This window comes from Felis catus, chromosome B2, assembly GCF_018350175.1.
Source record: "Felis catus isolate Fca126 chromosome B2, F.catus_Fca126_mat1.0, whole genome shotgun sequence".
NCBI lineage: Eukaryota > Metazoa > Chordata > Mammalia > Carnivora > Felidae > Felis > Felis catus.
In genome coordinates, this window is record NC_058372.1 from 92,880,343 (window position 1) to 92,897,338 (window position 16,996).

General features: G+C 34.3%; 1 long non-coding RNA gene across 1 annotated transcript in view; it reads right to left on the reverse strand.

Moving 5' to 3' along the window:
- The window catches only part of LOC111560505, a 1,125,299-nt gene that overhangs the window by 145,699 nt on the left and 962,604 nt on the right, over window positions 1–16,996 (reverse strand). The window contains exon 12 of the long non-coding RNA XR_006598120.1: window positions 13,579–13,704. This is a non-coding gene — a long non-coding RNA (uncharacterized LOC111560505). The remainder of the gene's footprint in view (window positions 1–13,578; window positions 13,705–16,996) is intronic.

Sequence of the window (16,996 nt, forward strand, 5' to 3'; positions counted from 1 at the left end):
TACCACACCAAAGGCCTAGGAGAAAAAAAGACAGATAAATTTGCATACAATCGATTTATCTGTCTCTGCTGTCCTAAAAAAGATACTGAGTTTCATAAAAATACTATGAAACATATGGAAAAATAAAATAACAACACACAGCCAAAAGACAAAAAAAAAAAAAAAAAAAGGAAAGAAAGAAAAAGCAGAATTTGATTTAGATATGAGACTTTCAGTTCAGCTCAAGCATGTGAAGAACTTAAAAGTCGTCTCTTCCACCCTTACTGGAGGAGTATTGTGAACACTCTTAAGAGTTAAAAATTCCAGGGTCCCCAGTCTAGTGGGACCCCACAATATTGTGACATTTACCTTGAACTGTTCAGCCAGGTTCCCTTGGCAAGTATCAGAGAAAAATCCCCTTGTGTTTCCAGCAGTTGGAGGAGAAAGGAACCATTTAAGATAAACCAGAGAACTCTGTTCTTAACAAGACATGCTTTCAGGTGAAACTATTTAACTAGAGCCTAACTTGCTGGGGTATTATCAGAGTCAGACTTACCTGGGGAAGGGAAAAACCTAACTTCAACTAGCTTTAGCCTTCCATGTAGGGAAGGAAAATACCCAACACTCCAGCCTACACACTCTAGCCATAATGTCCCATGGCGAAGCAGGGAGAATAAAATTGAGAAACACTTGTGAAATTCAGTCCAAAGGCCTACAGTTACTAAAAGACTGAGACCTGATCAGAGGGCCATTTCAGATTGCTTACCCTCTTCCCACACCTCACCATATTACTAAATGTCTATTTACAGCTGTTCCTTTTACTTAATACATCATGTCTGGTATCAAGAAAAAAAATCACAAGGCATAACAAAAGGCAAAAATCGCATTTTAAAATACAAAGTGAGCATCAGAACCAGATGTGTCAGGAATATTGAAATTATCAGACCAGGAATTTAAAATAACTGCAATTAATATGTTAAGGAGGACCGTAATGGACTGTAATGGACAAAGCAGATAGCATGTAAGAACAGATGGGCACTATAAGCAGAGAGAAAGAAAGCCTAAGAAAGATCCCGCCTACCAAACGTTACAGATAAAAAACACTAGGGGAACCTGCGTGGCTCAGTCAGTTAAGCATCTGACTCTTGATTTTGGCTCAGGTCATGATCTCAAGGTTTGTGAAATTGAGCCCCATTTTGGGCTCTGTCCTGACAGTGCAGAGCCTGTTTGGGATCCTCTCTTCCTCTCTCTCTGCCCCGCCTCTGCTTGTGTGAGCAGGTGCTCTCTTTCTCTCACTCTCTCTCCATCTTTGTCTCAAATAAATAAATAAATAAATAAGTGGGGGGGGGGGGGAGCAAACACCATACCAGAAATGAAGAATGCTGTTGATAGGCTTAATAGTAGACTGGACATGGATCAGAAAATTTCTGAGCTACAGAACATATCAATAGAATCCTCAAAAACTGCAAGGCAAAGAAAACAAGGACAAAAACAAAACAAAACAAAACACAAATACACCAGAATATCTAAGGGCTGTGGGACAACATACATGTAATGGAATACCAGAAGAAGAAAGAGAGAAAAGTACAGAAGAAGTATTTGAAATGATTATGGTTGAGAATATTCCCAAATTAATTTTGGACACACCACCACAGATCCAGAAAGCTCAGAGAAAATCAAATAGAATAAAGGCCAAAAAACAAAACAAAACAAAACAAAAACCTATATGCTGGCATACTGTTTACAGAAAATAAAAGGCAAAAAAAAAAAAAATCATGAAAGAAATATGAAAGAAATGGGATAAAAACCTTAACACATTGAGGAAAAAAGATAAGCCTTACATCTAACTTCCCAAAAACCATGTAAGCAAGAAGGGAGCAGAATGAAATATTTAAAATGTGGGTAGAAAAAAACCCACTAACCTAAATCCTGTACCCTGCAAGATTATCTATCAAAAGTGAAGGAAAAATAAAGACTTTTTCAGACAAACAAAAATTGAGGCAATTTGTCGGCAGCAGACCTGTTGTAAGAAAAGTTAAGGGAAATTATTTAGGAGAATCTTGGATCTACATAAAGAAAGAAAGAGCATCAGTGAATAACAATGGAGAGAAGGTAAAATAAAAACATTATTTCTTATTCTTTTTTTCAAGTTTATTTATTTTAAGAGACAGAGCTAACAAGCACGTGGGGGAGGGGCAGAAAGAGAGGGAGGGAATCCCAAGCAGGCTTCCTACTGTCAGGGCAGAGCTGGCTTAGGGCTTAATCTCACCAACCATGAGTTCATGTCCTGAGCCAAAACCAAGAGTCAGAGGCTTAACCAACTGAGTCACCCAGCCACCCTTAATTTTTTTATTCTTAACTGAACTAACAGATAATTATTCAAATAGCAATTATGTATTCAGTTATGCTTTCTTATGTACATTTTACTTATAAATAAGACAATAAATTTAAAAATATCAGTCAGAAAGAATTCTATTCAAAGAGTTACACTGAAATTTAAAATAATCTAAAGCCTTAAAAATCATAATAAAATAAAAGTTATATTCATAATAAATATAAAAGTTAATTCATAAATTACATGAATTAAATCATTTATTATCACAGCATAAAAAATTGTAACATGGTGCCCTACAATAAATGCCCCCTCTTTTGAAAATAAATAGAATCATATTTATGTATGAAAAAAAACATTATTATATGATAAGATCTATTCCATTGATATTATAGCTAAAGAAATGATTTTGAGTGTTCATTTATTCTACAAATATTCATATTACCTTTTTTAAACATTTTCCTAAATTTTTATTCATACCCACAGACTTCTAAATAAAAAAAAGAGAGAACATAATTCAATCCAGTTTAACAAATATTCTTATGAAAATAGCTTACATTTTACTGTCCTATCAGAAAAAAAATTAAGTAATTCCCTAATGAAAAATAAAGTCACTTCATCTAGTGAGTGGGAGGTATAAGGGCAACTCTCTCATCTTAACTGCTATAAATGGGATAACATATTTATTAAAAACTTATATTTTGGGATCAATTTTCAGACTCACATGTACAACTATGGATATCAGATGTGAAAGGAGAGAGTTTTCTTCACATAGCCTTTCCATTTAATCCTCCCTCTGTGGCTATATTTGCCTATGATGTGCTGCCCTTTTTTTTTTTTTTTTTTTTTTTTGGTCATGGAGAGTTTATATAGTGTTTTTTTTTTTCCTGTTAAAGGCATTTTATCTAAAAATGTAATAACCACAAAATAAATGGAAGACAAGTATGCAATGTTGCAGTGGATTGGGGAACCAGCTTATCTTTCCCTGTAAAAAGAATTTAATAGCTGTCAAAATTTCTATTTCCCCAGAAATCTTACCCTAAAAATATTAGCAAATAAACTCCATGTACTGTTACTTCTTCTTTTTTTTTTTTTTTTTTTTTTTTTTTTTTTTACATTCCCACATGCACTTTTCAAAATTATCTAGGACCACCTGCATCTGGAAACATTCTGTTTTGTGCTTTTCACATATCTTTTTTTTAAGCATATGTCTCTGAAGAACAGTGAAAAACAGATGGTTAGAAACCAGGTTTTCTTTAAGAAAAGAAAACATACTAGAGGCACCTGAGTGGCTCAGTTTTAGGCATCTGACTCTTAATCTCGGCTCAGGTCAAGATTTCATAGTTGTGAGACGGGGTCCTGCTTCAGGCTCAGGGCAGAGTGCAAAGTTTGCTGGGGATTCTTTCTCTCTCTCCATCTCTTTCCCCCTCCCATGCTTAAATAAATAAATAAATAAATAAATACACTAACTCAAAAAAAAAAAAAAAAAGAAAAGAAAGAAAGAAAAGAAAACATACTAATTTAACTTAAGTCCCTCAGAAATTTTGTCATTTGTGACAACATGGATGGACCTTGAGGGCACTATACCAAGTGAGAAAAGTCAGACAGAGAAAAACAAATACCATATAGAATCTTAAAAAAAAAAAAAGACAAATTAAATAGAGTATATAAGTATCCTATGAGAACTCTGAAATATTAGGGAAATATAATTTATTAAAGTTCTATGTGTAGTTTTGTAAATGGAAATGAGTAATAATATTACCTTCTCTGTTTTAAATTCAAATTTTAAATATTAAGTTTATTCCATAATTATTTTTCTTGTTCCCTTTGAGTTTATGGGAGAAATCTAACATTCTGGTAATGATTCAAGATTTCTTTATTAATGCAGCTTTTGAGTCAAGGATACCTGTTTTTTTTTTTTAATTACATTTAGAACTGTTTTTTAAAATGCTTATTTATTATGAGAGAGAGGGCGCATGAGTGGGGAATTGGCAAAGAGAGAGGAAAAGAGAGAATCCCAAGCAGTCTCCACACTGTCAGCACAGGGCCTGATTCAAGGTTCAAACCCACGAATAGTGGTATCACGACCTCAGCTGAAATCAAGAGTAGGGTGCTTAACCAACTGAACCACACAGGCACCCCAAATTACATTTAGACTCTTAACTATAAGACAGCAAACTGAGGAAGGATGGAGGGGAGGTCACAAGGGATGAGCTAAATGGCTGATGGGTATTAAGAAGGGCACTTATTCTGATAAGTACAGGGTGTTATATGTAAATGATGAATCACCAAATTCTACTCCTGATACCAAAAAAAAAAAAAAAAAGAGAGAGAGAGAGAGAAACTAATAAAATAATAAGTAAATAAATAAATAAATAAAATTACATTTATTTATTTCATTCAATGAGTTTTTTGAAATTTCACTCAATTCATTTTATTCAACAAGTTCTTATTTAGTGCCAACTATAGGCAAGACACTGTGTTAAATGTAAAAGGTAAAGGAATGAAAAGAGGCATGATCCATGTCCACAAAAAGCTCAGTTTAGTGAAAATACAGATACAACCGTAAAGAGCCAAATATGATATAATACAATCACTGCCATAAAGGACCAGTATACAAGGTACTGCACTGGGGGAGGAGCTTCCAAGCCTGTGAGTGTCAAGGCTTGCTTCACAGAGGAGGTGACATGCTAAGTTACAACCTAAAGGAGAAAGAAGACTTTACCAAGACAGTCTAAAGTAGGTGGGAAGGGCATCAGAGCATCATACTCCAGGAAATAACACGCACCAAGACATGAAACAGCGATCATGTTGAAGAATTGCAAGAGAGTTTAACGTGTAGAGTTTAAGGTTAGAACGGGTGTGACCAGAGAAGAGAATGGAGGGACTGGCAGTCACCAGGCCATGGAGGGCCTCATAAGACACCCAGAGGAGTTGGTCTTCATCCTATAGATGTCAGAGTCATAGAAGATTTCTTAGCAGGAAAAAACAACATTAAAAACAAAAATCAACCAATTGCTATTTCTTTGCATTCTAATCGTTATCATATGCAGAGATTTATTACTTAGTCTGGGTCAATAACTTGATCTCTTCAAAAGGATGCAACACAAAAATGGGCTTTTAAAAAGAGAGAAGGTATCTCTACAGAGGAAATAACATACATTGTTACAGGGTATTAGGGTTTTCAAGACAATCAATGGGAATAAACTCTCCATATGTCTCCTCTACCAAGAAAAAGACAGAAAAAAATACAGAATGAAACTTTTCCAACACTCTAAAAACTAGAAAATTCCCTTAACAGTCATGTGATATTTCTACTAACTGCACTCTTGATAGAGAACAGATATAGGAGTACATTCTTTTAATGTTCTAGTAACTGAGGATGTACGGAATTGAAAATTCCGATATGGTATACAGTCGAACTGTTATCCTGATTTGTTTCTGTAGTTAGTTATAAGCATTAATACTTAGAAAAGAATATACAACATCACTTCATCAGTTCACAATAAAAGGTTGCCTCTTAAGCTTTACAAAATTTATGTCAATTTACCATACATATTTAAGTCTAAGTGGGGCTGTTGTCTTATTGACATTCTTAGTTTTTGAAAAAATGGCCTTACATGTTTTATTTTGCACTGAGCCCACAAACTCTGTTAGCTGGTCCTGGATTAATAAATCATACCTCCTAACTCTAATGATAAAATTAATAAAAATAGAAAATACCAGGGCACCTGGGTGGCTCAGTTTGTTAAGTGTCCAACTTCGGCTCAGGTCGTGATATTGCAGTCTGTGAGTTCAAGCCCCACATTGGGCTCTGTGCTGACAGCTCAGAGCCTGAAGTCTGCTTCGGATTCTGTGTGTGTCTCTCTCTCTGCCCCTCCCTCACTCACAGTCTGTCTCTCTCTCTCTCTCAAAAATAAACATTAAAAAATTGTAAAGAAAATACCAACCAAAATAATGAAAAAGATGATATCATTATATATGTGTGCCCACTTCTCTTTTTGAAGGCTGGCATTCCGAAGGATAAATGAACAAAAGAGATTTTTGCAAAATCCAACTCAAACCAGAAAGAAGCAAACACCAATTAAAATAGAATCACACAATATCTGAAGTTCTCTCATGTCTAAATATCAAGAATAGTCTTTATATAATCTTAAGAAAGCATTCAGGAAGAGATATAGAAACAAATGAAACCTCAGTTTTCTTCTTATTTTCAGTGAATGGCCTTAACTCAGAAATAGGGGATTTAATATAAAAGCAAAAACCATTAATAGGAAACAGCCCCATTTCCATGCTGCCAACTCCTAACTGAACAATATGAAACAGACTTGGAACAAAAGCAGAAAATCCCTAGAAAAAGCCTTACATATAAAATAGGTGGAAGCTCCTACACACCAGAGAGAGTCTCCTGAAAATGACACTTGTAGACACAATGTAGTAAAAAAAAAAAAAAATGTACATATACTGAAAAATGATTCTGCAATGACTAACAAAAACAAATCACATGGATAGACAATAAAGGTACTTCCAGTAGAAAACAAGCACCCACATTCACAGTCCCAAGGAGAAATTTTCCTATACAAAAAGGTTTGAAATTTTTGATCAGTAAGTTCTACAATGTCTGCTTTAAACTCTATAAATAAATAAATAAATAAATAAATAAATAAATAAATAAAATAAAATATAAAACAAGAAATATATATATATATACACAATGGAATATTACGTGGCAATGAGAAAAAATGAAATATGGCCTTTTGTAGCAACGTGGATGGAACTGGAGAGTGTGATGCTAAGTGAAATAAGACATACAGAGAAAGACAGATACCATATGGTTTCACTCTTATGTGGACCCTGAGAAATTAACAGGAACCCATGGGGGAGGGGAAGGAAAAAAAAAAAAAAGAGGTTAGAGTGGGAGAGAGCCAAAACATAAGAGACTGTTAAAAACTGAGAACAAACTGAGGGTTGATGGGTGTGGGAGGGAGGAGAGGGTGGGTGATGGGTATTGAGGAGGGCACCTTTTGGGATGAGCACTGGGTGTTGTATGGAAACCAATTTGTCAATAAATTTCATATATAAAAAAATAAAAAATAAAAAAATAAAAAAATAAAAATAAACTCTGCCACATACAAAACCGATCCCATAGAGCCAATGTACTTCTCAGGTGGAATTAATAATCTATCCTCCAGTTTGGATTATTAATGACCAAAAGAAGTATTGAAAATTGACACCAGCTAAGTATGATGCAAATGTTAGGGACTAAGACCATTTGTGTCAACTTGACAATGAATTGTTTTAGGATTTTAGTTTAGTTTAGTTTTGGCAGGAAGAGATGCCTATGGAGCAAAACAACCATCACCACCACGACGACAGCTTTATTGTATCCTTAGGAAATATTTTCAAACCAATGCTAACAATTTTTGTATCAAAATATGAGCTTGCTTATTTAAGGAAAAGCTCATTTTTTCAAATTAAATTCTGTTTTCTAACATTCACTTCAAATTATTTTGCCAAGTGATATCCACAAAACCTAAATTATTATTTCACAAACTGGAGCCTGCCCCATGTCTATGTTTGCTCTTTTTCGAATAATATATTTTGATTGCAGATTCTCAAAATCATCTTAAGGGCTTGTTAAAACAAAAATTGTTGTTCTCAGTCCTCAAATATCTGAGTTACTATGTCTATGGTGGGACTAGAAAATTTGCATCTCTACAAGTTCCTTAGTGATGTTAATGCTGCTGTTCTGGGGACCATATTTTGGGAACTATTGCTTTATCATAAAGCCAGTTTGACTCAAGGCTTGTCTATTCCTGCAGCCAAAAATCTCTTAAATGATCAGATTTGGAATTTCCACTGTTGTAAAAGAAAGATTTTATTGAAGCAGAGTTGTAGTTTTTGAGGCAGTATGAACCCCAGGTGAGATTGACGTTTCTATAATGGTTATAGATGATACGTAATGCAATAGATAGCAACTTTCAATTCATTCTCACAAACCAATATCTACTACAAATTTAAACAGGTACTTGTTATTCGCAACTTCCTCAGAGAGGCAGAAATTGAGGTATTAGAAGACACAGAATGAATAGTTTAAATATACAACCAAATAACTAAAAAAGAATACAATTAACCCATTTAGCCTAATACCATAGCTTTAAACATTTAGTTACCCAAATTCCAAAGTTTCATTTGGAACACAAATCTCTAAAATGTTTCCAGGAGTAATAAAAAAGAGTTAGGGTAGACAACATGTAATGATTATCAGAAAAATACTTAGACGATAAGAATTAGTCTTATTGAAAATGTGATCATTTGATAACCTAAATCAGTGAACAGCTAGATGCATGCTGGATCCATTCGATTACTGACAGGGAACTCAGAATTTATGTTCCTTAAGTCCAGGCCATCAATATCTGCCCCAAGGCATACAAATATTTGACTCTTCGGATTACTTGTTCTTCTTTGATAAAATAAACAATGGGAAACAACACTGATCATATTTTGCCATGGCTTAGTCTTTGAATACGAAAGAGCAGAGTGAATAGAGAACATGGAATAGGGAATTTCAGCTCATATGAATACCACAATTCTGAATAAAGTTTGAAAGGAATTCTTGGCCAGGGCGCCTGGGTGGCTCAGTTGGTTAAGCATCCAACTTCAGCTTAGGTAATGATCTCATGGTTGGTGAGTTTGAGCCCTGTGTAGGGCTCTGTGCTGACAGCTCAGAGCCTGGAGCCTGCTTCAGATTGTGTGTCTCCCTCTCTTTCTGCTTCTCCCCAACTCATGCTCTGTCTCTCTCTCAAAAATTAATGAACATCAAAAACAATTAAAAAAAAAAAGAAAGGAATTCTTGAACTCTTTAGAACCGACCTATGGGAGTATTTTAAATATATTTAGAGTTTTATAACTATTGTACTTCATAATTTATCTTTGATGTCCTCTTAAAATTAACCACTGAACTGCTATATAAAACTATAGTTTTGTGTTTTCTGGAATTTCCTATAAAAGAATTCATACCGAATGTAACCTTTAGTATCTGAATTTATTTAACTTAACATACTGTTTTTGAGATTAATGTGCAATGTTGGGATTTATTACTCCTTTGCATTGATGAATGGTATTCTAGCTAATGTATATACCACAGATATGTTTATCCAATATTTGGAAATTGGCAGCTGTTTTAGTAAAGCTATAATGGACATTCATGTATAGGTCTCTATATGCTTTCTTTTTTCTTAGATAAATATCTATGAGCTGGCTTGCTGGTTCATGTGGTTGTCTCATTGACTTCACCAAAAATGAAAAACTGATCTCAAAAACTACTATACCGATTGTTACTTCTGCCAGCAATAGGTAAAGTCTTCATAGCATCATCAATATTTAGTATTGTCAAACTTTTTAGTTTTAGCCATACTAGTGAGTGTATGCTAGATTTTGTGTATTGGTTTTAATGCATATTTTTATGATTACTCATTATTTTGAACATCTTTTCGCGTTTTTTGCCATGTGTATTAATTCTTTGTTAAAGTTTCCATTCAAGTTTTCTTCCTACTGTTTTTCCAAATTGCTTATTTTCTTAATATTGAGTTTATTTTTTTTAATGTTTATTTATTTATGTTGAGAGAGAGAGTGTGTGAGGGAGCAGGGAACAGGCAGAGAGAGAGGGAGAGAGAGAATTCCAAGCTGACACTGCAGAGCCTGATGTGGGGCTTGAACTCACAAACTGTGAGATCATGACCTGAGCCAAAATCAAGAGTGGGACACTTAATTGAGCCACTCAGGCACCCCTCTTAACATTGAGTTTAAAGAGGTTTATATATACATTATGAATACAAGTCCTTTTCATGCATGTTTTGTAAATACTGACTACCAGTCTAAAATTTGCATTTCCATTTTCAGAAGAAATCTAATAATCCATAAGTTCCATTAAAAAAATGAGTATCTCCTTAAGTCCAGTGACAATAGTTGAAAATGTAAAGATAAATATTTGCCACTGTCAGTATGTATAGTCTGGAAAGTGGGTGCAGTATAATCTAAAGAAATGTTTCAATGTAATGCAAACAAGTATTCTTTTAGAGCTTTGTTCTGAGGAAGGAGGTATAATCCAAGGTGAGCTGACCCCAAACAAGAGAAAAGGATTCAGAAAACTTAGTACAGGGAGTAAGAAGAACAGGGACGCCTGGGTGGTTCAGTCGGTTAAGCGTCTGACTCGATTTCAGCTCAGGTCGTGATCTCCAGGTTCATGGGTTTGAGCCCCACATCAGGCTCTGTGCTGACAGCTCAGAGCCTGGAGCCTGCTTCGGATTCTGTGTCTCCCTCTCTTTCTGTTCCTTCCCTGCTCATGCTCTGTCTCTATCTGTCTCTCAAAAATAAATAAATGTTAAAAAAAAAATAAAAAAAATAAAGAAGAACAGAAAGGGCATGCTAAGGAAAATTAAGAGTATGAGTAAACACACATATGGTTTAAGAGGTGAGCGAATTTTCAGTCAGATCTACATAATCGTGGGTCTTGTGTGCCATTCACTTGAACAAGACTATACAAAGAGCACTGGGTAGACATTGACTGAATTTAAACAGGTGAGTTCTGTAGCCAGATTTTTCTGAGATAGCTCATATTGAAAGTATGGGTACGATGTGAATTAGGGACAAGACTGAAATCAGAGAAAACACATGAAATCAGAGAAAGCACAGAGATGTCCACTGGAGAGACTGATAACTACATATGTGAGTTCAATAAGGTTAGAAGGAAATATCTGAATGAAGGCATGTATGAGGATTAATATCTATATGATTACATGATAGATTGAGTGATAATACTGGTATAGAGAAGGAGGCAAAAAAAAGGAGGGAATTCTAGAAAAATCCAGGGTTCTGATTTATGTTTTGGATAATGGTGGTATTTCTCCTTCTATACACATAGTAGGAGGACACCACGAGATATAATCTCAATCTGACTTTCAGTGTTTTGGGAGGTTATCTTACCTTTTTATCCTTTCCTCTCACTTTTCAAAAATCTCTAGTGGGGTTGGGGGGTGGCGCCTGGGTGGCTCAGTGGGTTAATTGACTGACCTCGGCTCAGGTCAGGATCTCGTGGTTTGTGGTTCCAGCACAGAGTCAGACTCTGTGCTGACAGCTCAGAGCCTGGAGCCTGCTTCGGATTCTGTACGTGTGTCTCTCTCTCTGCTGCCCCCGCCCCCCCTTGCACTCTGTCTCTCTCTCACCCTCCACCCCCCAAAAATTCATTTTTTTTAAATCTCTAGTGGGAATCTATGCCCTGAACAATGATGTATTCTCTCTGCTCATAACCTCATGTTTTGACCATTCATTTGATTCGTAACCATATTTTCACTGTCTTCAATATTATCTTCTTTTATACCATTACTCTACAGTTATCTGTGGGTCAGCTCACACTACTCTCCCATCCACCCAGTGACCCAAACTTCAAAGCCTGGATTAATTGAGAAAGAGACATATACACGACGTAAAAGTGATTTCGTGTCCATAAATACATAAATGGATAAAGAAGTTGTGATACATATATCTATATATCTACATAGATATATAGACGTTGTGAGAGATAGATACATATATGATCAGTCATTTTAAAGAATAAAGTCTTGCCATTCATGATAACATGGATGGATGGACCAATGGACTCTTATGCTAGTTGAAATGAATAAAAAAGAAATACCATATTATTTCACTTATATTCAGAAACCAAACAAACAAAACAGAAACAAATTCATAAATACAGAGAACAAACATGGTTGTCAGAGAGGAGGCAGGTTGAGGGTAGGCAAAATAGATCAAGAGGATTAAGAGGTACACACTTCCAGTCATAAGAATGTCATAAGTATCCTTACATTCACAAATATGAAAAGTACAGCATAGGCAATGTAGTCAATGATATTGCAATAACTTTATGATGACAGATAGTAACTACTTGTTATGGTGAACATTTCATAATGTACGCAAATGTCAAATCACTATTGTACACCTGAAACTAATATATAATATTGTGTATCAACTATACTTCAGTTAAAAAGAAGAAAAGGAATATATTAGTAAGCATTATCTCCTCACCCCAATCCTTTATTACCTCTAGCTCATTTGTTCACTTTTACCAAATAATCCCATCAAAATACAAATTCATATGGTCATACCCTTTTCATTTTAGATATCTTTATTAACTCTCCTTTGACAATCTGAAGTCTAAGCTCCATAGTAAGGCATGAAAATCTCACTGTGGTCATTCTATTGTCACTCCATTTACTATACCGTAATTGGATATCATTATGACTCAATTCCTTTCCCTATATCTTTCTACCCAGAACTTAGTCACTCTTATTTATCTTGAAAAACTCTTTTCAAAAACTACACACTCCTTAAAACTTTGCCTAATAGGCCCACCGAATCAAGACTAATTATAATTTTCTCTCATCTGTTTTGTTATACAAGATTAAATAGATAATAATTTAATATGTATGTATGTGTTCAAACTTTTCAATATTATAATTATATTGTTGTTTTCTATTATGTTTAATTTACTATGTTCCAAACACCTGCAGAGCTTTCTTTTACTTGTCCACCTGCACTTGGCTCATAGAAGTCAAAATAACTAAATGCCCACTTAGCAAACCTGAAACATGCATTTTCATATCAGTAAGGATGAAGTATTTCAATGCACCCAATAACAATTAAAGACAATAAGATACTTTCATTTGATCAAGAAATGTTTGTTAAAACAAAACTTACAATCACAGGAATTAATTGTAACCCAGAAATATACTTCATATTAGCATTCCTTCTCAATATGAAAATACGTCATTATTGGGGCTCCTGAGTGGCTCAGTTGGTTAAGCATCTGACTTTGGCTCAGGTCATGATCTCACAGTTTGTGGGTTAAAGCCCCGTATCGGGCTCTATGCAGACAGCTCAGAGCCTGGAGCCTGCTTCGGATTCTGTGTCTCCTTCTCTCTTTGCCCCCTCTCTTGCTTGTGCTCTGTCTCTCTGTTTCTCAAAAATAAACAAATGTTAAAAAATAAAATAAATAAAATAAAATGTGTCATTATTATGGTTTCTAAATGTACATCATATTCAGTTAATTAATCTGTCATATATTGCTAGAATCTGCTCCCAAAAACTCCACTTTATTCCTAATAAAAATATATATAAATTAAACTATCATAAGAAAAGCCAGTTTAGTGGAATGAATGATGGCCAAAAAGATATATCCATCTCTTAATCTCTGGTATGAACATTACCTTATTGGATAGATGAGTATTGACAGGTTGAATTCATTTAAGGATCTTGAGAGGGGAGATTATCCTGGGTTATCCGGTAGGCCTTAAATTCAATGTCAAGTGTCTCGTAGGAAATGTCCAAGTGTCCTATAAGAGACATAGAGGAAAGATACAAAGAGAAGAGAAGAAGGCAATGTGACTACAAAGTCAGAGATTAGAGTGATGCAGCTGCAAGCCCAGGAATGTTGACAGCCCCCAGCAGCTGGAAAAGGCAAGGAATAAAATCTCTCCTGGAGTTAGTGAGATTGCCGCCTTGTCAACACCTTCATTTCAGACTTTGGCCTATGGAACTGAGAGAATGAATGTGTGTTTTTTTCCAGCCACACAGTTTGAAGTCATATGTTACAGCAGCCATAAGAAACTAATAAATAATACAATGGTCATTAGATTTATAAAGTTGACTTATAAATAATATGAATGGTAAATGATTAAGAATTTTAAAGAGTTCTCCTTTTAAAGGCATAGATTATGATAAAGTTCTCCTTAACAAATCAGAAATAATTGCATGTGTTCTATACTACCAAGAAGTTGAAGTAAGGCACTAGTCAAATCAATGTTATTTTGTAATGACTAAACACTAGGTAAGTCATTAAAATAAAATAAAATAAAATAAAATAAAATAAAATAAAATAAGCTTTCTTTAATATCTAAGATTTTACTTCTCATACAAAATACTGTTTCTCTCAGAAACATTTAAGCAAGTAGTAGTGAGAATTACTTTTGGAATTTATAGAATAAGAGAAATCAATATGAACAGTCATATTATGAGATCATTAGTTGATATTGATGTGTTTTCATTTCCTCTTACATGTTGCAAGTGTTAATACAGGCACCCTTTTCTGCTTTCAACACCACTACTACATCAACTTGTCACCTAAATAACTGTAATTAAGCATTCTCTCTAGTTGCTGATTACAGTATGCTGATGAACATTCCCACTGGATTTAACAGCCTCTTTCATAACATCTACACTAATCATCCGATATTATAATGTCTTTTTTGCTGAAGACTTCTTAAATAATCTAAAATTTAAATTGAACAAGTCTTTGATTATTGCAATCTAAAGTTCAACAGGCGCTTAATCAGAAAGGTGTAAGTATCATATCATTGACATCTACTAAGCAATAGGATAATATATATCCAGGGAAATAAATACTTAAACTCTTTGGTCATTGATCCATGTCACTTTAAAAATTAATATCAGTATGTAACCCAGATAAAGTTTTCCTAAAAAGCAGCAAGCTAACAAGATGTGATATTTTTGAACTTAGCATTTACAACATCCAAATGATTCATTTCAGAGGACTTTACATGCATATAGTTAATGTGCAGAACACTAAAATTTGGATCAAGTACTAATTCAAGAACTACATGATAAAGCTATTATTTAATTAGGTCATTATTATTCATAGATACAAAAAACAGCATATTTCAAATCCAGATTTCCAAGATGTGTGTAGATTTTTTCATGACTGTCCTTGGACCTAGGCAAGAGAACTTGCTCCATGAGCCCCTTCCATGATTTGTAAGGTTGTTATAATCACACACACACATATACATACAAACCCACACCCCACTACAAAATGGATATGCACCTCTGTCACTTGGGATCCAGAGTAGAGACAGCTAGCATAGTCCCAACTCTAAAAATCAGTTCTTATGACCCACATACCTATCTTCACAGAAATGCCCTTCTACATTTCTTGCTCTATGGACCTGAAACAAAAGAAAGCTGAGTTCTCATGCTATAATGGGTTGGGGGTTCCCACTGCCAATAAAAAGCACACATATTTATCTGCCAGGTGAAAACAAGAAATATAACTAAATAAATGTATGCTAATATGTGAATTATGCATGTCGTCATTTTATTTACTCAATCCATATTTCTAGCTCATCTCATTTCTTTGAGCTACTCCATAAGAACATCATTCAATGCACATGACAAACTATATCAAGCAAACTTAGAGCAGGTGTTGGATCAATTTTAAATTTCTGTAAATATAAAATTTGTATATTTTTAAATAATAAGTGAAATGCACTACTCTATGATGAAATAATTGTATTTTAGCATATATATGAAGGGCACTATCTATTTGATAGAGAAGCATATGGATTAGTGAACAGTATTTAATTAGCAAATTATGATATGTTCTACTTTCATATACCTGGCAACTTATTATTTGACATATTCATATTTATATTGGTGGGTGTTTGAAAAGGGTAGAGGGGAATATACACATAACATTGGAAACCTTAAGGCAATATAACAAATAAATTTTTATATCTACAGCAAAAAGGAACACTTAGTCAACCTATGACACATTTCTAATGTGAATTGCCTTTATTTATTAACTTGAGCAAATCCATACATCTTGACCTTAATAGGAGTTAGACAAATGCTAATGCATTTGGCCCATGAAACAAAGTAATACCTAATTGTGAATAATCTACCACATTTCCATTTTTGCTTGTATTCTCTGAATCTCATTATTTCCTTTGAAGCGACCATCTAAAACTGATAATCCAAATATATTTTCTGATGTAGATTTATATCTAATTAATTTACTGTGCATATTTTTTGTTATTCATTATCCTGGTTATTATCTTGCAAGTATATGACTATGTTTCTTTTATTTTTATTTTTTAAGTTTATTTATTTTTGAGAGAAAGAGAGAGTGTGTGAGCAGGGAGGGGCAGAGAGAGAGGGATAGAGAAAGGAACTCAGGCAGGCTCCCCACTGTCAGTGTGGAGCCAGACATGAGACATGAGACTCAAGCTCACAAACTGTGAAAACATGACCTAAGTCAAAATCAAGAGTCAAACACTTAACCAACTAAGCCACCCAGGCACACCTGAACTATGATTTTTTTAAATGAAACTTTATGTACTGTACAATGCCTGCTTCTAAACAGTGTTTTCTTTTCTTAATACATGAACAATAGAGGCCAATTTAATTTTCAGAAAGTTTACATTATTTGTTAATTACTTCAGCCCCCACCACTTAGCAACACCTTTTCCTGAAAATCATTCTATCATTTAAATTATTTGAAACATTTATTTATATAATAGTTATCTGTCTAGTTAGAAAACTGCAACTTGGAAAATTATGTATAATAAGAAGTAGATTCCTCCCTGCCATATCACAGTCTTTCTTCCCAAAGGTAATCACTATATCCTTCTAAAGTTGTACATATAACTGAAATATTTCATATTGTATATCTATTTTTCATACAGAAGTAAGCACATTTAACATATCATTCTACATCTTGCTTTTACTGATAGTAAGTATTATATATTTTGGAAATTTTTCCCTTTAAGGCCTTTATTTTTTACTAGCTGCATACCATTTCTTTGTATTGATGTAACATTTATTTAAACA